At 41.6% G+C, this 24,769-nt stretch overlaps 1 protein-coding gene across 5 annotated transcripts in view; it reads right to left on the reverse strand.

Annotated features, from left to right (window-relative positions):
- Nucleotides 1-24,769, reverse strand: part of CDH10 (cadherin 10) — a 120,705-nt gene that overhangs the window by 50,861 nt on the left and 45,075 nt on the right. The window lies entirely within an intron of this gene.

The following is a 24,769-nucleotide window of genomic DNA, read 5'->3' on the forward strand; positions in this document are numbered from 1 at the left end:
ATTATTTTCCCAGCTCCCTACAGTTGTCACTACCAAGCAATATCACCTGCAAGATTCTCAATTTCCACAAACTAATTGTACAGCAAAGGTATTTTTTCATTACTAGGCTTGCATCTTTTCCCCATTATTGTAGCTTATTCTAAAGGGAGGATTCATAATCTGGAGAAGGTAGATGGTCCTGTCACTGACAAAATCTTCTCGGATTTCAGCTGAGAAAGGCAATTTCTTTTTTTATGACAGATCATATGAACAACGGAGAGTCTTATATACATGCACTGAATCAACATGCCAATAACCAAACTCCCTCCTCAAGCCAAGGTCTTTAGCTGATGTTCAGAGAGCTAGAACAAGAAAGTTGCAGTTTCATTAGACTGTTGCAACTTCCACTCCAGAAGACACACAAGCATTGAGCTAACATGAACTAGAGACTAACTGAATTTCATACACCAAAGAGTTCTTGCAGGAGCCAGTATGCATGTTCTTTCCCAGTTTTAATGTAATAAATACAGCCCCCACATCAGGGGAAGATAGAAAGTAGAGAACTGTCACTGAAACTGAAGTGTCCTTACTTTCTGGCAGCTTGGCCTAATACCTCCTGTAGATGACTGGGCACAAATAGGCAGAAGGGAATTCTTGTGTTAAAGGTAAAAAAAAAAAAAAAATCCTGACCTACATCTGCTGTTCAGGTTCCCATTCATTAAAAAAGTGGACTAAATGAAGAAACATTCTTTGGTCCTACTCCTACTCAGCTTGATGTGGCGCAAGCCTGTATTGCTACTTCCATGAGTAATCTCTGTACACTAACCTATGGTCTCAGGATGGAAATATGTCTGATAAGGTTTTCCTCAGACTTGATTTTTTTTTTTTTAACATATATATTTTTTATGTTTTATGTTGTCTGGGCTAAAATAAAAATCTGTACTAAATATTATATAAAGGGTTAAGTAGTTTCCACAACAATCTCTTTATTCCACCAAGGAATGGCCTAGAAAGTCTAACATGCTAAAACCACACGTATCTTTCATTTACTGAATTCAGAACAGCTTTTATGTATTTGAAAGCTTTGGGGTTTGTCTGTTTAGTTTTGGGTTTTTTAAATGAAATGTTAGCACTAATCCTCATGCTCTCAGCATTAATGACAACAAAGAGGTAATTAAGAAGCAATTTTAGGTAATATTTTTTTTGTTAACAAGAATTTTTTTATTATAGCTTATATATGTTTTCCTAAAGTAGCCTATTTATTGTCAAAATAACCATTAAAACAGCATTAGTTTTTATATATCTTAAAGTACAATTTGCACTATACATAAAAAGCATTGCATTTTTTTTAAACAAATGCAGAACACCATTAAGAATAGTGATGCTTAGTTCATTTTGCCTACTGCTGGAGGCCATTTAAAAACACACTAAACAAGATTGTCTTTGTTTCCATCTGAAATCACTGTAACATGTAAATTGGTAAGAGCTGTGAAGATTTTTCTACCTTTATTATGTGTGCATTTTCTCTTCATGAATATACTAAAGTATATGTGTCTTTGGAAGAGGTATACTTAGGGGAAACAACAAATATACCACAGAGAACTGAATGACAATGTCTGTCAACCCAGGAAGTGGAAAATGTCAGCTAAGGTGGAAGGTATGTATCAGAATTAAGGAATAAAACACAGTAAGGGGATATTTTACTTATCTCCAAAACAGTGATATCCATGGTAACATAGTATTATTGTTAAATTTAATCCAGAGAAAGGGAAGAGAGGGAAAGAGAGAGAGTAGACATATTTTTCACGTCTCAGGAAACTACTGATGAATCTGAACTGATGCTATATCTAATATTATAAGATTTCAAACAATGAGGGATGAAGATGTCTTGGATCAATCCTGGCTTCATTTTATATCCCAGTGAGATAAGTGGGACTGTTCAGGTAATAGATGCATAGTCCAGGACAGATGTATCGATATATTACAACCCTACAGGGGTAGTCAAGGTATTAAAGGTAGATCTGTGAGAGAAGAGAGGTGGAATATGTTTAAACACTTAAATGCAACTCACATTTTTATTTGCCCATCAAATTTGTCTCTCCTTTTAGTAAACTTTGAAATCCATTATTCTAGAGAATAGTATTCTCAAGAAAAATCCTATCTATGTACCAATTACTAAGAAAAGAAGTTATAGTTTAAATCATTATATACAATTACATTACAGAATGGTTGAGGTTGGAAGGCACCTCTAGAGGTCATCTTGTCCAACTGACCCCTGCTCAAGCAGGGCCATCTAAAGCCAGTTGCCCAGGAACATGTCTAGACAGCTTTTGAATATCTTCAAGGATGGAGGCTCCACAACCTCTCTGCGCAACCTGTGCCTCAGTCACCTTCACAGGACAAAAGTGTTTGCTGATATTCAGAGGGAACCTCCTGTGTTTCAGTTTGTGCTCATTGCCTCTGGTCCTGTCACTGGGCACCACTGAAAGGACACCTGGCTCTGTCCTCTTTGCACCCTCCCTTCAGGTATTTATCTACATTGATAAGATCCCCCCTGGGCTTTGACTTCTCCAGGCTGAACAGTCCCAGCTCTTAGCCTTTCCTTGTATGAGATGTGCTCCAGTCCCTTCATCATCTTAGTGACTCTTCGCTGGACTCTCTCCAGTATGTCCATGTCTCTCTTGTACTGGGGTGCCCAGAATGGGACACAGCACTCCAGGTGTGGCCTCACCAGTGCTGAGTAGAGGGGAAGGATCACTTCTCTTGACCTGCTGGCAGTACTTTGCCTAATGCAGCCTAGGATACCACGAGCTGCCTTCGTGGCAAGGGCACATTGGCAGCTCATGTTCAACTTGGTGTCCAGCAGGACACCAGCAAAGCTGCTTTCCAGTTGGTCAGCCTCCAGCATATACTGGTGCCTGGGGTTGTTCCTCCCCCGGTGCAGGCCTTTGCACTTCACCTTGTTGAACATCATGAGGTTCCTGTCAGCCCATTTCTCCAGCCTGTTGAGGTCCCTCTGGATGGCAGTACGATCCTCTGGCATATCAGCCACAGTTTTGTGTCAGCTGCAGACTTGCTGAGGGTAGACTGCCACTCCTCCCAATTTGGTGTCCAGAGCAAACTTGCTGAGGGTACACTCTGCTCCATCATTGAGATCATTAATGAAGATGTCAAACAGGACAGGACCCGATATTGATCCCTGGGATATACCACTAGCTAGTGGCCTCCAACTAGACTTTGTGCTGCAAATCAGCACCCTCTGGACCTGGCCATTGAGCCAGTTTCAGTCTGCTCATCCAGTCCATACATCAACAGCTTCTCTATAAGGAGCTCATGGGAGATATAGTGTCAAAGGCCTTACTGAAGTCCAAGCAGACAATATCCACTGCTCTCCCTTCACCTTCCAGGCCATTCGCTTCATCACAGAAGGTTATCTAGTTGGTCAAGCATGACTTCGCCTTGGTGAAGCCATGCTGACTACTCCTGATAGTTTTCTTGTCCTTAATGTGCTTGAAATCGTTTCCAGGATTAGCTGCTCCATCACCTTTCCAGGGATTGAGGTGGGGCTGACTGGCCTGTAGTTCCCTAGGTCCTCCTTCTTGCCCTTCTTGAAGATGGGGGTGACATTTGCTTTCCTTCAGTCTTTGGGTACTTCTCCCAGTCACCATAGTCGGTCAAAGATCATCAAGAGTGGCCTTGCAATGAATCTGCCAGCTCCCTTAGCACTCATGGGTACATCTCATCCAGTCCCATGGACTTATGCAGGCCCAGTTTGCTCAGGTATTCCCTGGCCTGATCCTCTTCCACCAAGGATACATATTTCTTGCTCCAACCTTTCCCCCTGGTTTCTGGGACATGGGATTCCTGAAGGCTGGTCTTGCTAGTAAAGACTGAGGCAAAGAAGGCATTCAGTACTTCTGTCTTTTCCATGTCCTGTGTAGCCAGGTCTTTCGTCTTGTTGAGCAATGGGCCCACATTTTGCCTAGTCTTTCTTTTGTCTCCTATGTACTTACAGAAGCCCTTTTTGTTGTCTTTGACATCCCTGGGAAGATTCAATTCCACTGGAGCTTTAGCTTTCCTAACTTCATCCCTGGATGCTTGGACAATGTTTCTGTATTCCTCCCAGGTTACCTGTCCTTGCTTCCACTCTCTATATGGTTCTTTTTTGTGTTTGAGTTTGGCTAGGAGCTCCTTGTTCATCCACACAGGCCTCCTGGCGATTTTGCCTGACTTCTTATTCTTTGGGATGGAGCTCTCTTGAGCTTGGAGAAGGTGGTCCTTGAATATTAACCAGCTTTTGTGGGTTTCTTTTCCCTCTAGGGCCTTATCCCATGGGGCTCTTCTGAACAGATCTTTGAGGAGGCCAAAGTCTGCTCTCCTGAAGTCCAGGATTGTGAGCTTGCTTTTCACTCTGTTCCTTCCCCTCAGGACCCTGAACTCCACCATCTCATGGTCACTGCAGCCAAAGCTGCCTTTGACCTTCACATCCTCAACGAGGCCCTCCTTTACGGTGAGTATGAGGTCCAGCAGAGGACCTGTTTTTGTTGGCTCCTCAGTCACTTGGAAGAAGAAGTTACCATCAATGCAATCCAGGAACCTCCTGGATTGCTTATGCCCTGCTGTGTAGTTTCTCCAACAGATATCAGGGTGTTTGAAATCCCCCATGAGGACCAGGGCCCATGAATGTGAGGCTGTTCCTATCTGTCTTTAGAGGGCGTCATCCACTTGTTCTTTCTGGTCAGGTGGCCTATAGCACCTATAGCAGACACCCACCATAACGTCACCTTTGCCTGTCCTCTCTTTAATTTTAACCCATAAACTCTCTGTTGGCTCCTTTTCCGTCCCTAAGCAGACCTCCATGCACTCTAGCTGCTCTCTCTCATAAAGCGCAACTCCTTCTCCTTGCCTTCCCTTCCTGTCCTTCCTAAAGAGCCTGTGTCCCTCCATTGCACCACTCCAATCATGGGAGCCATCCCTCCACAACTCCATAATTCCAACAAGATCACAGCCCTTAAACTGCATGTAGATCTCTAACTCATTGTATTTATTCCCCATACCATGTGCATTAGTATACAGGCACTTAAGAGGGGATTCTCAACATGTTGTTTTCCAATGAGATGGTTTCGGGGATTTGACCACAATGGTGCTTTGTAGACACCTTGTCGGCACTTCAATTACGTAGGGAATTAAAATTACATATGGAAATTTAACTGAATTTAATCGTGTTTATATTAAGACTGGATAGGTAGCTATAATTAAAATTTAAATTAAAAGTTCTCCTACCAAAGCAGCACATTTTATTCCTCTATCAGACTGTAAGATACCAAAATAACTAGATTTATATCCAAATCTTGGCACAAGTCATACAGAGCATTACACGTTATGTGTGTATACATACAAGACAGCATCATCAGCCCAGTGAACTGTATTACTCAACTACTTTTTCTGGAGACAGAAAGTCCATCCTGATCTTTGCTGCTACAAATTAAGAACTGTACTCTATAGTAATTACTTTCCCTTGCAATGTTAATTGCTGTTTTCAAAAATGTGTTCTGTGTAATACATCACTGATGAAAAATTATTTCTAACTTGCGTGAACTCTGGTAATCAGCTTATAGGCCCAGTCAATATTTCCATAAAGCTCCTGTGAAATTTGCTGGCATTTGTAAGATATCAGAAGCACTCCTAATCTCCCTTTTCATAATTTCCAATAAAATATACTATATTGGTTATGTTGTTGGTGTTTGGGTTTTCTTTGCATTTGTGGTATTTTTTTTTTTTTAAATTCCCTTGGTTTGGCATAAATTACTCCTTTATAATTTATACTGAAACCCTCCATTCTTTTTGTTTTGTCTGTAGAACCACAGAGAGCTTTTGCGTTCTCTTTTATCCAGAATTAGAATCATAGAATCATAGAATGTCCTGAGTTGGAAGGGACCCACAAGGATCATCGAGTCTAACTCCTGTCCCTGCATAGGACAATCCCAAAATTCACACCATATGTCTGAGGGCGTTGTCCAAATGCTTCTTGAATATTGTCAGGCTTGGCACCGTGACTACCTCCCTGGGGAGCTTGTTCCAGTGCTCCACCACCCTCCGGGTGAAGAACCTTTTCCTAATACCCAACCTAAACCTCCCCTGGCATATCTGCCTGCCATTGCCTCAGGTTCTATCATTGGTTGCCAGGGAGAAGAGATCAGCACCTGCCCCTCCTCTTCCCCTTGTGAGGAAGCTGTAGACTGCAATGATGTCTCCCCTCAGTCTCCTCTTCTCCAGCCTGAACAGACCAAGTGACTTCAGCCGCTCCTCATACGGCTTCTCCTCTAAACCCTTCACCATCTTCCTGGCTCTCCTCTGGACACTCTCTAGTAGCTTCGTATCCTTTTTGTAATGTGGTGCCCAAAACTGCACACAATACTCAAGATGAGGCCGCACCAGTGCAGCGTAGAGCGGATCAGTCACCTCCCTCAACTGGCTGGCAGTACAGTGCTTAATGCACCCCAGGACATGGTTGGCCCTCCTGGCTGCCAGGGCACACTGGTGGCTCATGTTCAACTTGCCGTCGACCAGAACCCCCAGATCCCTCTCCGCGGGACTGCTTTCCAGCCTGGTGCTCCCCAGTCTGTATGTACATCCAGGGTTGCCCTGTCCCAGGTGCAAAATCCAGCACTTGCCCTTCTTAACCTTATAAGGTTGGTGATTGCCCAGCTCTCTAATTTGTCTAGATCTCTCTGCAGGGCCTCTCTGCCCTCGAAATTGTCTACAGCTCCTCCCAATTTTGTGTCATTGGCAAACTTAGATAGTAATCCAGTAATTAGTCCCAGTTTCATGAAACTTTATTTTTTTCCCTTGTGCACTATTAGCTCCTACTTTCTTCTGTCAGTAGTAAAAAGAATTCTACACTGTTCCTAGAAAACTTCCTAATTCTCTTTTATGGTACACAGTCTTACCTGGCACTTGAAACAGTATTCCTTGCTCCTTCAGTGACTTTGTTTTGTATAGCACATCCTTATCTCTTCCTAGCAAATACATCAGTATTACTGAAATCTCTACCATTATTCTTAAATGATAAGCCTTGATTAACCCCATGCAGCTCTTTCCAGTGTCACACTGCTCAGTAGTCCTCTAGCTATTACATTTATTTTTCTTGGCTTTTACCAGAAAACATGCCACTCATGACATATAGAGAATGGACTGTCACGTAACCCGACCTAACTAAAGAGATAATTAAACAATCATTTTCCTTATACTCCAAATGTATTATTTATGTAGCAGACTCATTATCCTTTTTGAATTACCTAAGACATCCTGCTGATTTCTAAAGGTATTTCTAGGTCCTCTAAGAATCCTCTGTGGAGCTGGCATCCTCAGTAACATCACTGTGTAAGAAAATGTGGCCATATTCCTGCACAGTAGTTCTTGTAAGTGACAGATATTTTTAGAGAACAAAAGGAGTGGAGAGTTCTGTGAAATTTTGCAAATAAAAAAACTAATACCATTTTACAAAAGTCCTCTGTCTTTCATGGCTCTGTCCACTCGTAGATACACTTATCTGCTACTTGGCTATACCCATTTAGCCTCTCCTAAAGCTCATATATTCTATTTGTTACATTAATTTAGCATTTCACAAGCACCTCCACTTCATTAAAAATTTTCCTAAATTTTAGTAACATGGCCTGGACCACTGCATCACGCTACCTATCTTTTCTGTTTCCTTCCTCAAATTGGATTGTTTCATGACATTTCTTTAAATTCCTACTCTTTAAAATATAAAATTTATATAGGACTCTAATTTTTCTCCCTGTTTACTTCACCGTTTACACAATTGCATTAGTCATTTTTCTCACTGTCAAAATTTAAAATGTCTATACCATTTTTATCATTAAGTACTAAGTTAGATAATTTATAACCGTGATTGCCTAGGTAGTAATAGTTATTAATTATTATATTCACTCCAAAGTAATATTTCTTAAATATTTCTACTTTCTAAAGATCCCATTTGTAGTGGAAGAAGCAGTCATAAACATGGAGACTCAGAAATTTTAGTTTATGCATATTTTACATCAAATGCCATACCTCAAAAAAGGTTATGCAAAAGTTCTTGTTGGAAGATGGGTTTCTTAATATAGAAGGAAGAAATCTTTATTCCTACTATATGCCTTTGGATATCAAGTGTAATTTATTATACTAATCACTATATTGTAGCATATGTACTTCTAAATTATATATAATTACAAAAGCCTATTAAAACTTTTTAGGAAGAAAACCCAGAAAAACATTTTCATAGCATAAAACAGTTTGTAAACTAAATGGGAAGAAAGAGAGGTTGTTTCTATACTCAGCTGGTTCTGGATGAGGAAGAGACAATTTATTCTGCATGATCATGTGTACTGTATCTTGCAGCCACTTTACAAAATACTCAAAATGGCGATCTTCCAAGTTCTTCTACAAAGTAGGTTTTTTGGTTTTGGGTTTGGTTTTTTTTGTTTTACTACTCAGTTTCACCCTAAAATATTTCAACTCATCAAGTCCAACCTCTATTTCCAACCTTGTTGTCTTAATAAATGTCATTTGCTTGAGAATTATTAGGAAAGGACAGCCATTCTTTGGGCAATAAAAATAAATCAGAAGTCACCAAAATATTGGCAATGAAGAACAGTATGATTAACTCAAACTTTACATGAAGAGGAAGCTTAATATGTTCATATCTTCCCACCACTGCTTTAAGAAATATATGTAGGCATGTTGAAAGGAAAGGCAGGCTCGAAGGAAGTTCAGAAGCAGAGAGAGCACCTACAATTTTTGCCCAAAAAAAGTTAATTCGGTGCAGGTCTGCATTGTGTGGAAAACAATAATGCTAATCCAGGTAGCATAACTGTACTGAAGACCATGGATGGAGGAAATAGAAGAAAGGCACAGAGTAGCAATGTAAGCCAATATGAAGGAGCAAGGCTTTTCTACAACTAGGAAACGGGAAACAGAAGAGATGAACAGAATTGCAATTGAGCTCTGAGGTTTTCTTCAATTTTTACATATTGTTGAAAGTATCCAGAATTTTTTCCCACAGAAATTTTGTGTGCCCAGCCATCTGATTCTTACAGTGCAGCCAGTAATCTTTGTAACTACATAGTTTTCAAATGTACAACATCATAAATATCCCAGAACATAACGTACCTTCTTTCAGCTTACATTTTCCATCTAGATGCTTGCATACAGTCTGTTTGGACATGCCTTTTAGCATGCCAAGCCACCTAATTATTCATTAATGCCTTTCTAAGTTGTTAGGTGTGTTCATACACGTAAGGTACCTTGCACCTGTGTTTCAGGCAACTGGATGGTCTGTGAATTGGATCTTTGATATGAAAACAAGACAAATTCTGTTCTCAGACTTGAAGAATGCATGAACTCACCTATGGTTGCACATTTAAAATTGCTACAGACCAAAATATTGTCAAATTAGAGGGCAATTTTTCCCCTCAGTGGTCCAGTCCTCCTTTAACACTTTCAGGTAAATAACTGTTAAAAGACTCAGGAAACAGAAATAATTTAGTTTGAGGAAGTAACACTGATGAATTGGAGAATGATGTCTGTTTACTCCTGCAAACAAATCCTACTCTGTCTGCCAGGGACTTCAGATACGTTGACTGTATAGCTACTTACTTCCTCAAAACAGAAGGCATCGGAGGGTTTGAAAGAACTTGCCATTACAGCCTTTTTGGTTCAGCTTATTTTTAATTACCTTCAAAGACAAAACCACTCTTATAAGGAAAAGCTTCCAGCAGGAAGACATTTTAAAAGGGTAATCATCAACTTTTAACTTCTTAGAACTCTCTCCCTCATGGGTATTTTGTTGCAAGTCACCGATTTTCCCTCAGTATTACGCCCGGCTCTTCCTTGCTATCTGTGTATATAGGATATTTAAAAGGTCATCTGCATCTGATTTAAAAAAAAAAAAAATCAAGAGAGGAGAAAAAAAAGTCCCTAAAGCATCAGCTTTTGAATTGCTGTTGAAACTATTGGCTATTTATACTTTTATCATTTCAAACAAGGTGTAGGTCAACATTTCTAAAGCTCCTTTTTCTATTATGTTTTTTAATTCCTTGAGTGAATGAATGTACTGTGATGAAGTAGACTCTACTTTTCCTGAGCTACGGCTTTGAATATAAATTATTTCAGTTTTATCAGTTCTTTCCTTTTTGAAATATCTTTCTGTGACAAGCAGATACAATTTTAAATTTGGAAGAGAAATTGAACTGAAAGGACCTGGAGAGTTCAGACTAAATTACTTCCCTGTTTCTTATACTATTTTGAAGCATGATGCCATTTTAAGTGCAATACATAACCATGTACAAACTTTGAGTTTGGAAACCACCCAAAAGAGCTATAACTCTCAGCAAAATGCATCTTACTGGTGATTTTACACCGGCTGGCAGGATGCCCATAACTTAAACTATCTTCCCTCTAAATATTCCTAACCACTGATCAACGTTATTGCACTTTGTGCTTGCACAGAGCAGAATTGTCTCTTTTAGAAATTAGTTTCAAAATAGCAGATCACTGCTATTGGGATTATTAGGGGAAAAAAAGTCAAACATTTTAAAATAGTTTTCTCAGAGACTGAGAGAGGCAATGGCAGGAAACCTACCCCAGTGACTAGTAGGACTATACTGACCACTCAGTCTCATTATCACTTCTCATCAAATTCACACCAGAACTGAGCCTTTATTTGATGAATTATTTATATTGCAACTACCACCTCTACTGTTGTAGACATCTGCACTCAGAAAAGAAAGTCTTCCTTAGCTGCAACTTAAAATGTGCTCATCAAAACAAAACACAAACACACACAAAATCTCTCTGACATTTTATATCACAGTTTGAGTTCCTGGGTTGTGATTCTAAATTATGGCCACAATGCACCAGAATTTAATGTTTCAAGACCTATTTCAATGAGCAGCATCCTCTATTTCGCACCTCCTTCAAGAAATGGCATGCAGTCTTAGTTTGTTTCCCTTAAGGTGAAAAGAAGAATAATGATTAAAACCACCTCATGTTTTTCAGGATCTATTGCAGCTTCCATGCTTTGAATTTCAATTAGAGATGATTAACAGTGTTAAACTATATAATACTTATGGTCCTATAGAGGCCAAGGAGAAATTTCACCCTCTCAGAAGGAGCTCAGCTATGGTCTCTGCCCGGCAGGCGGCCATGTCCTCAACAACTACCAGAATGGATGTGGCAACCAAAACGGTGCTCCCAACAAACCATGAAGTCGTCCAGGTCTCAGGCTGCAGGGAGTGCCAGAGCCTTTCACTGGTAACGGTTGGCAGTAGCAAGAACAACTGTGTGAGGTGTGACCAGGTGGATGATCTACTCAGCTTGGTGGCAGAGCTACGAGAGGAAGTAGAAGATAAGGAGCATGAGGGAGGCTGAGCAAGAGATTGGCTGGTGGAGCCAAGCTCTGCCCTCCCTGGGGCAGAAACAGGAGCACCAAATAGGAAATACTCAAGATCAAGGGAACCCTGTATCCTCCCACTGCTAGGCTGAAGGCAGCAGCCAAAAGGAAAGAAGTGAATGGAGGCAAGGCCATGCTCAGGGTGGAAGGCGAACTCCCTCCTTGCCCTTGAAAGGAACAGACGTATCCAGTCCATTAATACATGGCTCCATAGCTGGTGTCATCGTCATAATTTGGGGTTTTTCAACAATGGGATGGCCTACACAGCACCAGGCTTGCTGGCATCCAACGGAATTCACCTTTCTCAAAGGGGGAAGAGGGTCTTTGCTCAGGAGCTATCAGGGCTGGTTGACAGAGCTTTAAACTAGACTTGAAGGGGTAGGGGGTTGATGTCAGGCTTGCCTGTGATAAGTGGTGGGATGACACACCGTGGTTAGAGGGACGGGGTACTAGCGGGGGATGGGGTGTTAGTGAGGGGCCCTCAGCCTGTTGATCTGAGGCATGCTGGAGACACTGCAGCACAGCTGAAGTCTTATGGGGATGAGCAGGGGGCTCTTGAGGTAATAGGAGCCAACGGGGAAATATCAGAGAAATTCCTCAAGGGAACCAAGGGGTGTTCCTCCAAGAAGGTCACACAGAAAACAGCCCAGCTGAAGTGCCTCTACACCAATGCACACAGCATGGGCAACAAACAGGAGAAGCTGGAAGCTACCATGCTGCTAGAAAGTTATGACCTAGTGGCAATTACTGGAAACTTGGTGGGATGAATCCCATGACTGGAGTGCAGCTATCAATGGCTACAGGCTGTTCAGAAGGGACAGGCGAGGTAGGAGGGGTAGAGAGGTTGCCCTCTACTTCAAGAAATTGATAGAATGTGAAGAAGTGTCCCTGAAGAATAGCCACAAGAAGGTTGAAAGCTTATGGGTAAGAATTAGAGACTGAGGCAACAAAGGGAACCTCATGGTTGGGGTCTACTGCAGGCTGCCTGATCAAGGGGAGCCTATTGATGAAGCCTTTTTTCTCCAGCTACAGGAAGCTTCACGCTCACAGGCTCTTGACCTGCTGGGGGATTTCAACCACCCCGACATCTGCTGGGAAAGTAACACGGCAGGCTGTAGGCAATCTAGGAGACTCCTGGAGTGCATGGAGGACAATTTCCTAAGCCAGGTAATAGCCCTACCAGAGGGGATGTGATACTGGACCTGGTGGTCACCAATGTAAGTGAGCTCATCAGTGATGTCAGGATTGGAGGCAGCCTCGGCTGCAGTGATCACACAACTGGTGGAGTTCACAGTCCTGAGAGATAAGGGTCAGATGAAGAGTATAGTCAGGACCCTGAATTTTAGGAAAGCAAACTTCCAGCTCTTCAAGGCGTTAATCAACAGGACCCCCTGGGAAATGGCCCTCAGGGACAAGGGAGCAGAACAGAGCTGGCAGATCTTTAAGGATGCTTTCCATAGGACACAAGAGCTCTCAATGCCCAGGTGCAAGAAATCACTCAAGGAAGGGAAGAGGCCGGCATGGCTATGGGTCAAACTAAAGGGCAATAAGAGAATGCACAGACAGTGGGAGCAGGGACTGGTATCCTGGGAAGAGTACGGGGATGCTGCCTGGTTGTGTAAGGATGGGATCAGGAAGGCCAATGCTTCGCTGGAGCTGAACCTGGCAAGGGACGCAAAGAATAATAAGGGCTTCTACACGTATGTCAACCAGAAAAGAAAGGTTAAAGAAAGCATATCCCCTCTGATGAGCAAAACTAGCAAGCTGATAACAACAGACGAGGAGAAGGCTGAGGTGCTCAACAACTTCTTTGCCTCAGTCTTCGCTGGCAACCTCTCTCCTCACACCTCTCAAGTCAATGGGCCATTTGACGGGGATCAGGGGAGCGAAGTTCCTCCCACTGTAAGAGAAGATCAGGTTTGCGACCACCTGAGGAACCTGAACATACCTAAGTCTATGAGTCCTGATGAGATGCATCCCAGAGTCCTGATGTAGTTGCTAAGCCACTCACCATGATATTTGAAAAGTCATGGCAGTCAGGTGAAGTCCCTGGGGACTGGAAAAAGGGAAACATTGCAGCCATTTTTAAAAAGGGTAAAAAGGAGAACCCTGGGAACTACGGACCTGTCAGCCTCACCTCTGTGCCTGGGAAAATCATGGAACAGATTCTCTTAGAAGCTATGCTAAGGCACATGGAGGACAGGGAGGTGACTCGAGACAGCCAGCATGGCTTCACCAAGGGCAAGTCCTGCCTGACCAGCCTAGTGGCCTTCTGTGATGGAGTGACTGCATCAAGGGAAGACCTCTGAATGTCATCTGTCTGGACTTCTATAAGGTCTTTGACACGGTCCCCCACAATATCCTTCTCTCTAAATTGGAAGGATATGGATTTGATGGGCGGACTGTTCAGTGGATAGCAAATTGGCTGGATGGTCGCATCCAGAGGGTAGTGGTCAATGGCTCAATGTCCAGATGGAGATCAGTGACAAGTGGTGTCCCTCAAGGGTCCATACTGGGGCCAGTGCTGTTTTACTGGACCTGCTATTCACAAACCAAGAAAACCTGCTTTGTAATATCTCGGTCAGTAACAACCTTGGCTGCAATGATCACAATATTGTGGCGTTTGGGTTCCGGCTGAGCATGCTGAAGGTTAGCACCAAGACAAGGTTTCTAAATTTTAGAAGAGCAAACTTCAGCTTGCTCAGAGCTCAGTTGGGAGCGATTCCATGGAAAGCTTCCATGGAGGATAAAGGATCCAGTGAGTGCTGGGAGTTCTTCAAGAATGCTCTCTTGGAAGCACAAAACCAGTTTATCTCCTATAAAAGAAAGGGAAGTAAGCGGAGCAAGAGGCCCCCTTGGCGCAACCACGAGCTCCTGGGTCTGCTTAAAACCAAAAACGATGATTACCAGATATGGAGAAGTGGAAGATTGTCCACCGAGAACTACAAGGGCATTGCCAGAGTGCGCAGAGATGCAGTTAGAAAGGCAAAAGCTCAGCTTGAATTGGAACTGGCCAGAGATGTAAAAAATAACAAGAAAAGGTTCTTCTGGTATGTAAGCTGCAAGCAGAAACAGAAGGAAAACATAGGCCCACTGTTAAACAGTAGAGGTGAATCAGTCACCAACAATGCTGAAAAGGCAGAGGTTCTCGACACCTTCTTCACCTCTGTCTTTACCAACACTGTTGGATCCCAGGCACTTGAAATGAACATCCAGGAGGATCCAAACATAGACCCACCATCAGTGAAGAAGGAGTTAGTACGTGAATTACTACAGGAGCTTGACCCCTACAAATCAATGGGCCCTGACACCATTCACGCGAAGGTGTTGAGAGAGCTGGCTGATGTCATTGTGGGGCCACTCTCCATAACTTTCGAGAAGTCGTGGAGATCGGGGGATGTCCCAGAGGACTGGAGGAAGGCAAATGTTACCCCTATCTACAAGAAGGGCTCAAGGGAGGATCCCGGTAATTACAGGCCCATGAGTCTTACTTCAATCCCTGGGAAAGTCATGGAACAGATCCTCCTGGGGGCCATCACGAGTCAAATGAAGCATGTGATTGGGAGAAGCCAACATGGCTTCACAAAAGGCACATCGTGCCTGACAACTCTGGTGGCCTTCTATGATAAAGTGACCTGCTCGGTTGACATGGGGCGAGTGGTCGACGTTGTCTACCTGGACTTCTCCAAGGCCTTCGATACGGTTCCCCACGGCCTCCTCCTGGAGAAACTGATGTGTTATGGCCTGGATAAGTGTTCTGTGCAGTGGGTGAGGAATTGGCTGACGGGCCGCACCCAAAGGGTGGTGGTAAATAGCTCCTTTTCAAACTGGCAACCCATCACAAGTGGGGTCCCCCAGGGATCAATACTGGGCCCAACACTATTCAATATCTTCATAAGTGATCTGGATAATGGGATCAAGTGTAGCCTGATGAAGTTCGCAGATGACACCAAATTGAGTGGGGAAGTAGACACTCTGGAAGGGAGAGCCACCCTGCAGGAAGATCTGGATAGGCTGGAAGAGTGGGCTAACAAGAACCTTATGAAGTTTAACAAGGACAAGTGTAAGGTCTTGCACCTGGGAAAACATAATCCAGGAGTGCAGCACAGACTGGGATCCACCTGGCTAGAAAGCAGCTCTGTGGAAAGGGACCTGGGGGTCCTGGTGGACAGGAAGCTCAACATGAGCGAACAGTGTGCTGCTGCGGCCAAGAAGGCCAATAGGATGCTGGGTTGCATCAAAAAGGGCATCACCAGCAGAGGTAAAGAAGTCGTTATCCCTCTCTACTCAGCACTTGTCAGGCCACACCTGGAATACTGTGTACAGTTCTGGTCCCCGTTATACAAAAAAAGATGTGGACAGGCTGGAGGGGTCCCGAGAAGGGCCACCACGGTGATCAAGGGTCTGGGAAGCCTGCCGTATGAGGATAGGCTGAGAGAGCTGGGTTTGTTCAGGCTTGAGAAAAGGAGGCTTAGAGGAGATCTTATCACCATGTACCAGTACTTAAATGGGAGCTACAAAGAAGGTGGAGACTCCCTTTTTACAAGGAGTCACATGGTGAGGACAAGGGGTAATGGGTACAATTTACTCCCAGGGAGATTCTGATTGGACACGAGAGGTAAATTTTTCACAATGAGAACAGTCACTCATTGGAATAATCTCCCCAGGGAAGTGGTTGATTCCACTATGCTGAACACATTTAAGACTCAGCTGGGCATGGTGCTGGGGCATCTTGTCCAGATTGTGCTAGAAAGGTTGGACCAGATGATCCTTGAGGTTCCTTCCAACCTGGTATTCTATGACTCTATGATTCTATGATTAATATCTTCATCAGTGACATAGACAGCAGGATCGCGTGCACCCTCAGCAAGTTTGCAGATGACACCAAGCTGAGCTGTGCAGTTGACATACCTAAGGGACGGGATGCCATCCAGGGGGACCTGGATGGGCTTGAGAAGTGGGCCTGTGTGAACTTCATGAGGTTCAACAAGGCCAAATGCAAGGTCCTGCACATGGGTCGGGGCAACCCCCGGTATCAATACAGGCTGAGGGATGAAGGGATGGAAAGCAGCCCTGAGGAGAAGGACTTGGGGGTACTGGTAGATGAAAAGCTGGACATGAGCCAACAATGTGCACTCACAGCCCAGAAGGCCAACCGTATCCTGGGCTGCATCAAAAGAAGCATCGCCAGCAGGTTGAGGGAGGTGATTCTGCCTCTCCTCTCTGCTCTGGTGAGACCCTACCTGGAGTACTGCATCCAGCTCTGGGGTCCTCAGCACAGGAAGGACTTGGACCTGTTGGAGAGGGTCCAGAGGAAGACCACAAAAATGGTCAGAGGGCTGGAACTCCTCTCCTATGAGGAAAGGCTGAAAGAGTTGGGGTTGTTCAGCCTGGAGAAGCGAAGGCTGCGGGGAGACCTCTTTGTGGCTTTTCAGTACATAAATGGGGCCTACAAGAAAGATGGGGATAGTCTTTTTAGCAAGGCCTGCTGTGACAGGACAAGGGGTAATGGTTTTAAACTAAAAGAGGGTACATTCAGACTAGATATAAGGAAGAAATTTTTTCCAGTGAGGGTGGTGAAACACTGGAACAGGTTGTTCAGAGAGGTAGTAGATGCCCCATCCTTGGAAACATTCAAGGACAGGCTAGATGGGGCTCTGAGCAACCTGGTCTAGTTTTAGATGCCCCTGCTTGTTGCAGGGGTGTTGGACTAGATGACCTTTAAAGGTCCCTTCCATCCCATACCATTCTATGATTCTATGATAAATAAGAACAAACTATCAGATTAGTATTTGCTTGAAAGCTGAGCAAATATAACTTTTAGATATGACATCCCATTTCATTCACTATAACTGTTCCAGTTACCATGACTTTTAAAATTATGCAAACTATATGTAAAACTGTACCCATAAAAGTGAAAAAGGTCCTGGACTAAGCTTATTGTTTCACTTCAAACTATTGTCTACAAGCACATTAACATGTGTCTACCTAAGACATAGATGTGTCTACCTAAGCAATTTAGTGTCTTACAGTTCTTTTTTATGTAGTTTGCCTTGCTTCTCTGTTTGGCATCTTGTAGTCTCAGAGAGTGATTTCTGTCTGGACCATGGTTCAGTTTGTTCACTGGGGCGTCACTTTCAATGTGACTCAAGGTCCTCTGGCAATTAGCTATGTATGGATATGTGATGTGAGCCTGGAGCTGGTACAGACTTCATTGCCAGTGAAGATTTCATGCAGATACAAACCTGGAACCATGGTGCTTCCCCTCTTTTCACTATACCAGTCGGTAAAGAAGACATATCCATTTGATTACAGCTAAATTAGTGCTGTTAGCTGACAATTTTTCCCTAACAGCACCCAAAGAGGCATTGGCATACTCTGAGCTTGTTTCCTTGTGTCCAACTGATACAGTAATAAAAGTATAGGACATGCTGCCTTTCAGTTCTGTCTTTCAGATCTTCTCTGCTAAGCTAGAGTTTGAATGGCATCACTGTTAATTAGCCTACTTTTTAATCTTTTTTAGCTTTTTTTGTTTCATTTTTCTATCCTGGCCTATATTCTTTCCTTCCTTCCTTTCTTTCTTTCCCAATGTGTACTGTATGTCCTCTAATACCTAACTTGACCATTTGAGCTACCAGCATCTGATGAGGCCCCACTGGTTTTATGAAACATGCAGCACTAGGTAGTTCTGGTTGGATGAACAGTCCTATTGACTTTACCATTTTAGAGAAAAAGCACAAATCCCAAAGCAGTCTGTCTGTTTAGTCTTTAAGGACAGATTTTAAGCAGAGAGGCATTCAACATATTCAGCATTTCTCCTTAACAGAACAAATACTGATGCTGAACTCCTTGAGAAGGGCAAAACTGCCTTGGAACATCTACCCTCAGCTCTGTTGGATGTGGCCTGCACCCCTAAAAAAATGTCTAAAAGAACAGTAATCCATTCCAGTACTAGTTCACTGTGAAGCACTGGAGTTTCACTGTAGATCTGTGTTCTTCCTCACCCTCTCCAAGATTTGCCAGTCTAAAGAGGCAACTGGGAATGCTCACTTAGATCTTTCATTCACATCTGACACATCTGAGCAAAATTACCATCAGATACTTTGGACACTGGGGATCATTCCCTTAAGCAGTTGGATTGAGTATGCCCTCAGTATGTCCTACCCAAATGACCCAACCCCTCTTCCCTTGTTACCAGACAACTCTTTTGAGAAACACATGCACAGACATCTGTTCAGGGCTGGGAATCCACAGCCTTTAAACAAATATATCTGGCTTTGGATTCAGGCACACAACAACTGTGGCTTCTTCGGTCTTCACTAAAAGACTGGTGGATATTACAAAGCCTTTGCATTCCTTAACAACTGTCTGTTAACACTGTCCTGTGTCATCCAGTAAAACCCAGTGTCTTGTAGGGATACATGCAATACAGTAGCTAACAAATAATTCATTCTTTATGGGAATAAAAACTTACTATTCAGCCAGGTCAGCTCTTTGCCACCAGCACCTCCTTCTGCTGTTTAAGAAAGGTCAGAGACTCCAACATACACTGAGGTTTCCAAAGGAATAGTCCTTTTGCAAACAGTAAATATAAACCCTCTGCACACTTCAATTTAGAGTAAACGATGAATCTAACTAGTTATAGTCATAAACTCCCTACTAAGCTGGATCCCAACAGAGTTTGAGAAAGAATTTCATCTCAGCACTCACTGAGAATCAATCAGCCTCCAAGACAATCTTACAGGAAGCTTTTGATGACTCTGATGTTATGGAAAATCAATGGTTGTACCGTGTGTTTTGAGCAGCCATCATATTTCCTGTGTTCTGGAGTACAAGAAGAGGTAGAAAAGAACCAGTCCTTCAAAAAGAAAAGAAACTGAAACATATTTCACTCTGACGTTCTTGACCTGTGCTGAAATATCTAGGAGCCCACACATGGACCTCCAAAAGCAAGCTTTCATATCCTTGCCATAAATTGGTGCCTTAAATATCCCTCTTCACAGCCTATGTGTTAAGTCTTCCTGAGAAAGAGATTTCTAAATGTTGTTGTTCCTCAAGTGTCAATTTCACCACACTGCAGTATCTTCAATGAGATAAGATTTTTGAAGATATACAGCTGTGAACAACTTGTTTTTTGCATCTAGTAGAGTTACACCAAAAAAATCCCAAGTGGAAACTATTAGAGGACAGGCTGTCCTCTTTCACCTTGACAGCTGATTCCTGACACAGCAGATCACAATTCATTTATTCAGTTTGCAGAATATCTTTCCTCCCTTTCCGTTCTTCTTTATTGATCCCTGTCACGAGAATCTGTTCTAGCTGAAAATTCAACCTCTACAGAACTTCAGTGCCACAGAGTTGATTCCCTTCACCTGGAAGGGAAGGCATTTTATGCTCAATCAGACCTTCACACCAGATGGTATGCCTGCATACGAGCACTTTCAATTAAAAAATCCTGCTCTTTAGTCTCTCATGACGCCAAAAGTCTTTACAAAAAAAAAAGCTATGGTAGAAACATTCTTCAGGAATCAAAATACAGAAGCTTTTAAAAGGGTTAGGTAAGTCTTCATCTTACCGCTACAACAGCAACACTTTTTTTTGTGTCCCACTTGATGGCAAACCCTTTGAAATCAAGACAACATGCACTTTTGTATTACCCTCTCCAAACCAGTATTTTTGGTAGTTGCTACATCAGAAAGAAAAGTCCATGTAAAATTCCTGCCCAGGATGGTTTCTGGCTTTCATTTCTTTCAGGAAATTATTTTGTTTAATCATTCCTTAAAACTGGCTGTTTCTCCAACAGTGACAATTTTATGCAATCTGATGTTAGCTAACCTTTATCCTTTTATCTTGACAGAACATGAACTTTCAGGAAAATGCATCTTTTTACCTCTGATGTTGCCAAATTCCATGTAAAATATTTCTCATTGGGTTATGGACTATATGAAGCAATACTGAGCAATACTAACAATACTAAGCAATATGAAGGAATGCTAGCAATACTAACTTAAACCAGTGTATTTAATTCCAATACATATACACTTAACTAGAGTAAAAGCAACATTTGAGGCTTCCTTACTTTACATCTTTATGACTGGGTGGTAAGCTGTCCTGGCTCCATTCACACTTTTGTTACACACTACACTCTCGCTGCGGTGTCTGAAAGCAATGCCATTTCGGGGATTGCTGTCTTTAAGGCTTTATTGAGTTAAGGATGTGGGACCCTCCTTCAAGTACCAGTTCTGTGGTATATCATCCACAGTGTCAACAGACGCAGATAGTTACTAAAGGGAAAAGGTAGGCTACAAACCAGTACTGTTGTTCTTGAAACTGTGTCATGTATGCATATATTGATAATACTCCAAGTCCTTTCCTCAGAATTCTGTCTGTGTTGGAGTTCTCGAACTAAAAGGAACTAAGTGAGGTTGACATGTTCTGCTCTTTACACCACCAATGCATGCACTTAGAAGCATGCAATTATGAATAGTGCCAGGATAATCCTTTCTGGTCACAGTTCTAATACAGCACACACAAAATTATATATAAATTTAGCTGCAAATGTATGATAAATTATCTTTAGAGATACTAAAAAACACTGCAGTGTAACTAAGAACTTCACTCTCATTCATGTCAGTCGATCCTTTATGCAATAAAAATACTGTGATAAAAATTGCCGGAAAAGGTCACTATGTCAGAAAGCAAAGTGGGAAAAATATCTGCAAGAATGAAACAAATGGCAAGATCTGGTGAAATAACAAGGAAGGAATTTTTAATGTGAATGAAGAATTTATTTGTAAATTTATTTTTGAATGACTATGGATTACAACACTGTTGGTACACAGTAGTGCTTCCTTTAGGTAACAGCTATTAGAGTATAATTTTTAGATTTAAAAGAAATATTTTTTTTCTGGATACATTCAAAATAAATTGAAGATTTTCAGAACAAGTTTGAAAGTGCATAATACTTCGTAATTGCACCACTTTATTTGAAAAATAATAAATGGGCCTTGAAACTATATACTAACATTCATTATTCATATACATTTCCTGTGTACAAATGTGATAAAACAAAATTAAATCCAACCCTGCAGTTAAATCTTAATGCAGCTATATACTAACAAAAAGAAATAAAAATTATGAATCAGCTTTCAGTATGTTAAGAAAGAATAATAGAGCATATGTAGACTTTCTGCACAGAAAAAGACATAAAGGAAGTATTAACCATAAACTCTAACCCCAAATATGAATAAAATGTCTTTTCTGATATGAGGTTTAAGATTCTTTTTGAACATCCCTGCAATGTTTCTCTGAAATTGGGAAAAGTACCTTTTCTCAGAATTACTGTCTCCTGGTGTATTTTTGCAAAGATAGCTCAAAGATAAATTGTGTAATACATATATGGGTCTGGTTTCCCACACAACTCTTTTATGGCTTCAGCCTTTACTAGGAACTACTGATGTAATTACTATTTGACGTTCTGCATATAAAAAATTCACTTATGTAGTTTAGATTTCTACCCTCAGGATGCTGTGTATTACATGAAGGAAAGGATGACCATCTTCCTTTCTTATAATAATAATAATAAATACTGACCTGAAGCAACCAGTGAATGTCCATAATCAGTCAATATGTAATTTGCCACCATTTCACAAACATGGTTGACTTAAACAAGGAACTCTTCAGCTGTTACTGGATTACATATCCCATTCATTCATTGAACCTCATTTCTGTCATATTATTCTAGAAGAACGTTCTCAAGCTAACTTAAAAAGTGAAGAAATGAATGCATAAATTGCATTGTGAATGGTAGGCACTGGATTCAAGAGTAATGTGATATTCAACAGTTTTCAAGCTCCCTTGACAGATATATAGATGCAGGATAAGAAACAAGAAAAAATATATCAATCATGAGCTCAGAAAGCAAGCAGATGTAAATCACAAATCTAGATGAATCTGGTCCCTGAGTTTTGGAATTTCTGCTGATCATTTCACTGGCATGTTTGTCCTGTAACTATTATTGTCAATTTTAAAAATTACACTTAGTACTTATTTTTGACTGAAACCTCCCCATGACAAACATTCTCTCCTAGTCATTGACCACTCATCATTGAGTTCTAACTTGTGCTCTTACTGTCTCACATAATTTCCAAACACCATCTCCAAACATGTTGCAGAGAAACTAACAGGAAGGTGACATTTTATGTCACGCACCTATCCAAATAATTTTCGCTTTGGATAAAGTCAGATAAAAGAAAACATCCAGAAACATTTTGACTATACAACCCAGATGGCCTTTGGAAAGGTGAGTGCAACAGCAGGGTAAAGAGATAGCTACTGTAAAGTTTATGACTACAATTTTAATTCTTAATTATTTCTTTCTCTAATAATTTGAGAATTAGGACTATCAGACTGTTAAAACATTAATTAGAGTAACAATCAATTTTTAGCTCCACATACAATTTCTGTTTCCTTTTTTTTCTTTTGTGTAAAACTCTCCCCGTGCATGTGTTTTCTACACCTTTCCCAAACTTAGAAAATTACTATAAGGCAACTTTATATACTCAGGTTAATTTTAAATTTGCTTGCTCAAATTAGCAACTTTTTTCTCTAACCAGAGAAAAAAAAAGGTGAAAGTGCAGTTCTAAGTGCTCCTCAAGTTTCTTCTCAGTTCTGTACTCTTTATTTGCCATTTTACTTATCTTTACTTATCACTTTGCATTTGCAAACACTTATTTTCTTTCAGCCAAAGTAGTTCTGTGTTTATCAACATCTCTCTCTCTTTTTCTAATGCAGATGAGTTAGCCTGTAAAAATGTTAACCCCTTCCCCTCTAAAGAGTCTTCCTTCACTCATCATGCCTGGAAGAAAATTGTTAAGTGACACCACTCACGCTTTATGATTTGGGATCATAAATATTCAAAAATAATGCAATAAAAAAAAGTAATCAGCAGATTTCTGAAGGAGCTTAAATAATTTGGAATTCAGGGTGTCCTGCAAATCTATTTATTTCCTGGAGCTTCTGGGAGCAATACACTTCCAAATACAATAGCGTAGTGCTTTGATACAGTGACACTTCTTATTTTGTAGGCGAGGTCAATTTTCTTAAGCTATCAGTCTGGCCTGGACTGAAGAACTGGCCTAGATACTTTGGAACACTTGAGAGGCATGACTTTAGACTTTATAAGTGTATGAAATAAATATAGGGACTAGTTACAATGTTCTCAACATGCTTTGGAAATGGCTGCATCATTCAAATGCTAGTGGTAAAGTTACAGACTCAAAGCAACAAATAAAAAGTGGAAACAAAGAGGCAATTTACTCATTCATAAGCTTGCACTCTTAATTTTTTACTTAGTATCTAAATTTGATAAAATTTAATTAGCATTTCCTTTCTCAACACCTCCAACATTCTAATCCTTTCAAGAAACATTTTATAATATAATAATCCCATGCACCAGTACATGCTGGGGACCAGCTGGCTGGAAAACAGTTTTGCAGAGAGCTTGGGGTCCTCATGAACAGCAAGCTCACCAGGAGCCAGAAATGTGCCCTTGCAGCAAAAAGAAGGTCAACAGCATCCTGGGCTCCATTAGGAAAAACATCACCAGGAGATAAAGAGAGATGATCCTTACTCTCTACTCTGCCCTGGTGAGACACATCTGGAGCGCTGTGTCCAGTTTTCGGCTCCCTCATAGAAGGCAGACATGGAGCTACTGGAGAGAGTCCAGCAAAAAGGCCCCTAAGATGATTAAGGGACTGGAGCATTTTTCATATGAGGAGAGGCTGAGAGAGCCTAGACTGTTCAGCCTGGAGAAGAGAAGGCTCAGCAGGGACCTTATTAATATATATAAACACCTGATGGGAAGGAGTGAGGGAGACAGACCCAGTCTCTTTTCAGTGGTGCCCAGTGACAGGACAAGAGGCAATAAACACAAACTGAAATACAGGAAATTCTCTTTAAATATAGGAACAAACTTTTTACTGAGCAGGTGGTCGAACACTTGAACAGGTTGCCCAGAGACATTGTGTAGTCCCCACCTTTGGAGATATTTAAAATTTGACTGGACATAGTCCTGAGCAAGCTCTAGCTGACCTTGCTTTGAGCAGGGAGGCTGGGCTAGATGATCTCCAGAGGTGCCTTACAAACACAGCTATTCTGTGATTCTGTGATTTTCAACAAGTCACTATTTCTCTGCAGTATTTTACAAGTTCAAAACAATGTAAAAAATTAAAATCTGGATTATAGAAAATGAAATTTCTGTGTTTATCACCAACAATTGGTGCTAACGGGTACCCATTACGGCTGATGCTAACTTCCACTTTCAAGCAAATTACC

Source organism: Nipponia nippon, unplaced genomic scaffold, assembly GCF_047370975.1.
Source record: "Nipponia nippon isolate SJK-2023a ecotype South Korea unplaced genomic scaffold, ASM4737097v1 scaffold_1, whole genome shotgun sequence".
NCBI classification, from domain to species: domain Eukaryota; kingdom Metazoa; phylum Chordata; class Aves; order Pelecaniformes; family Threskiornithidae; genus Nipponia; species Nipponia nippon.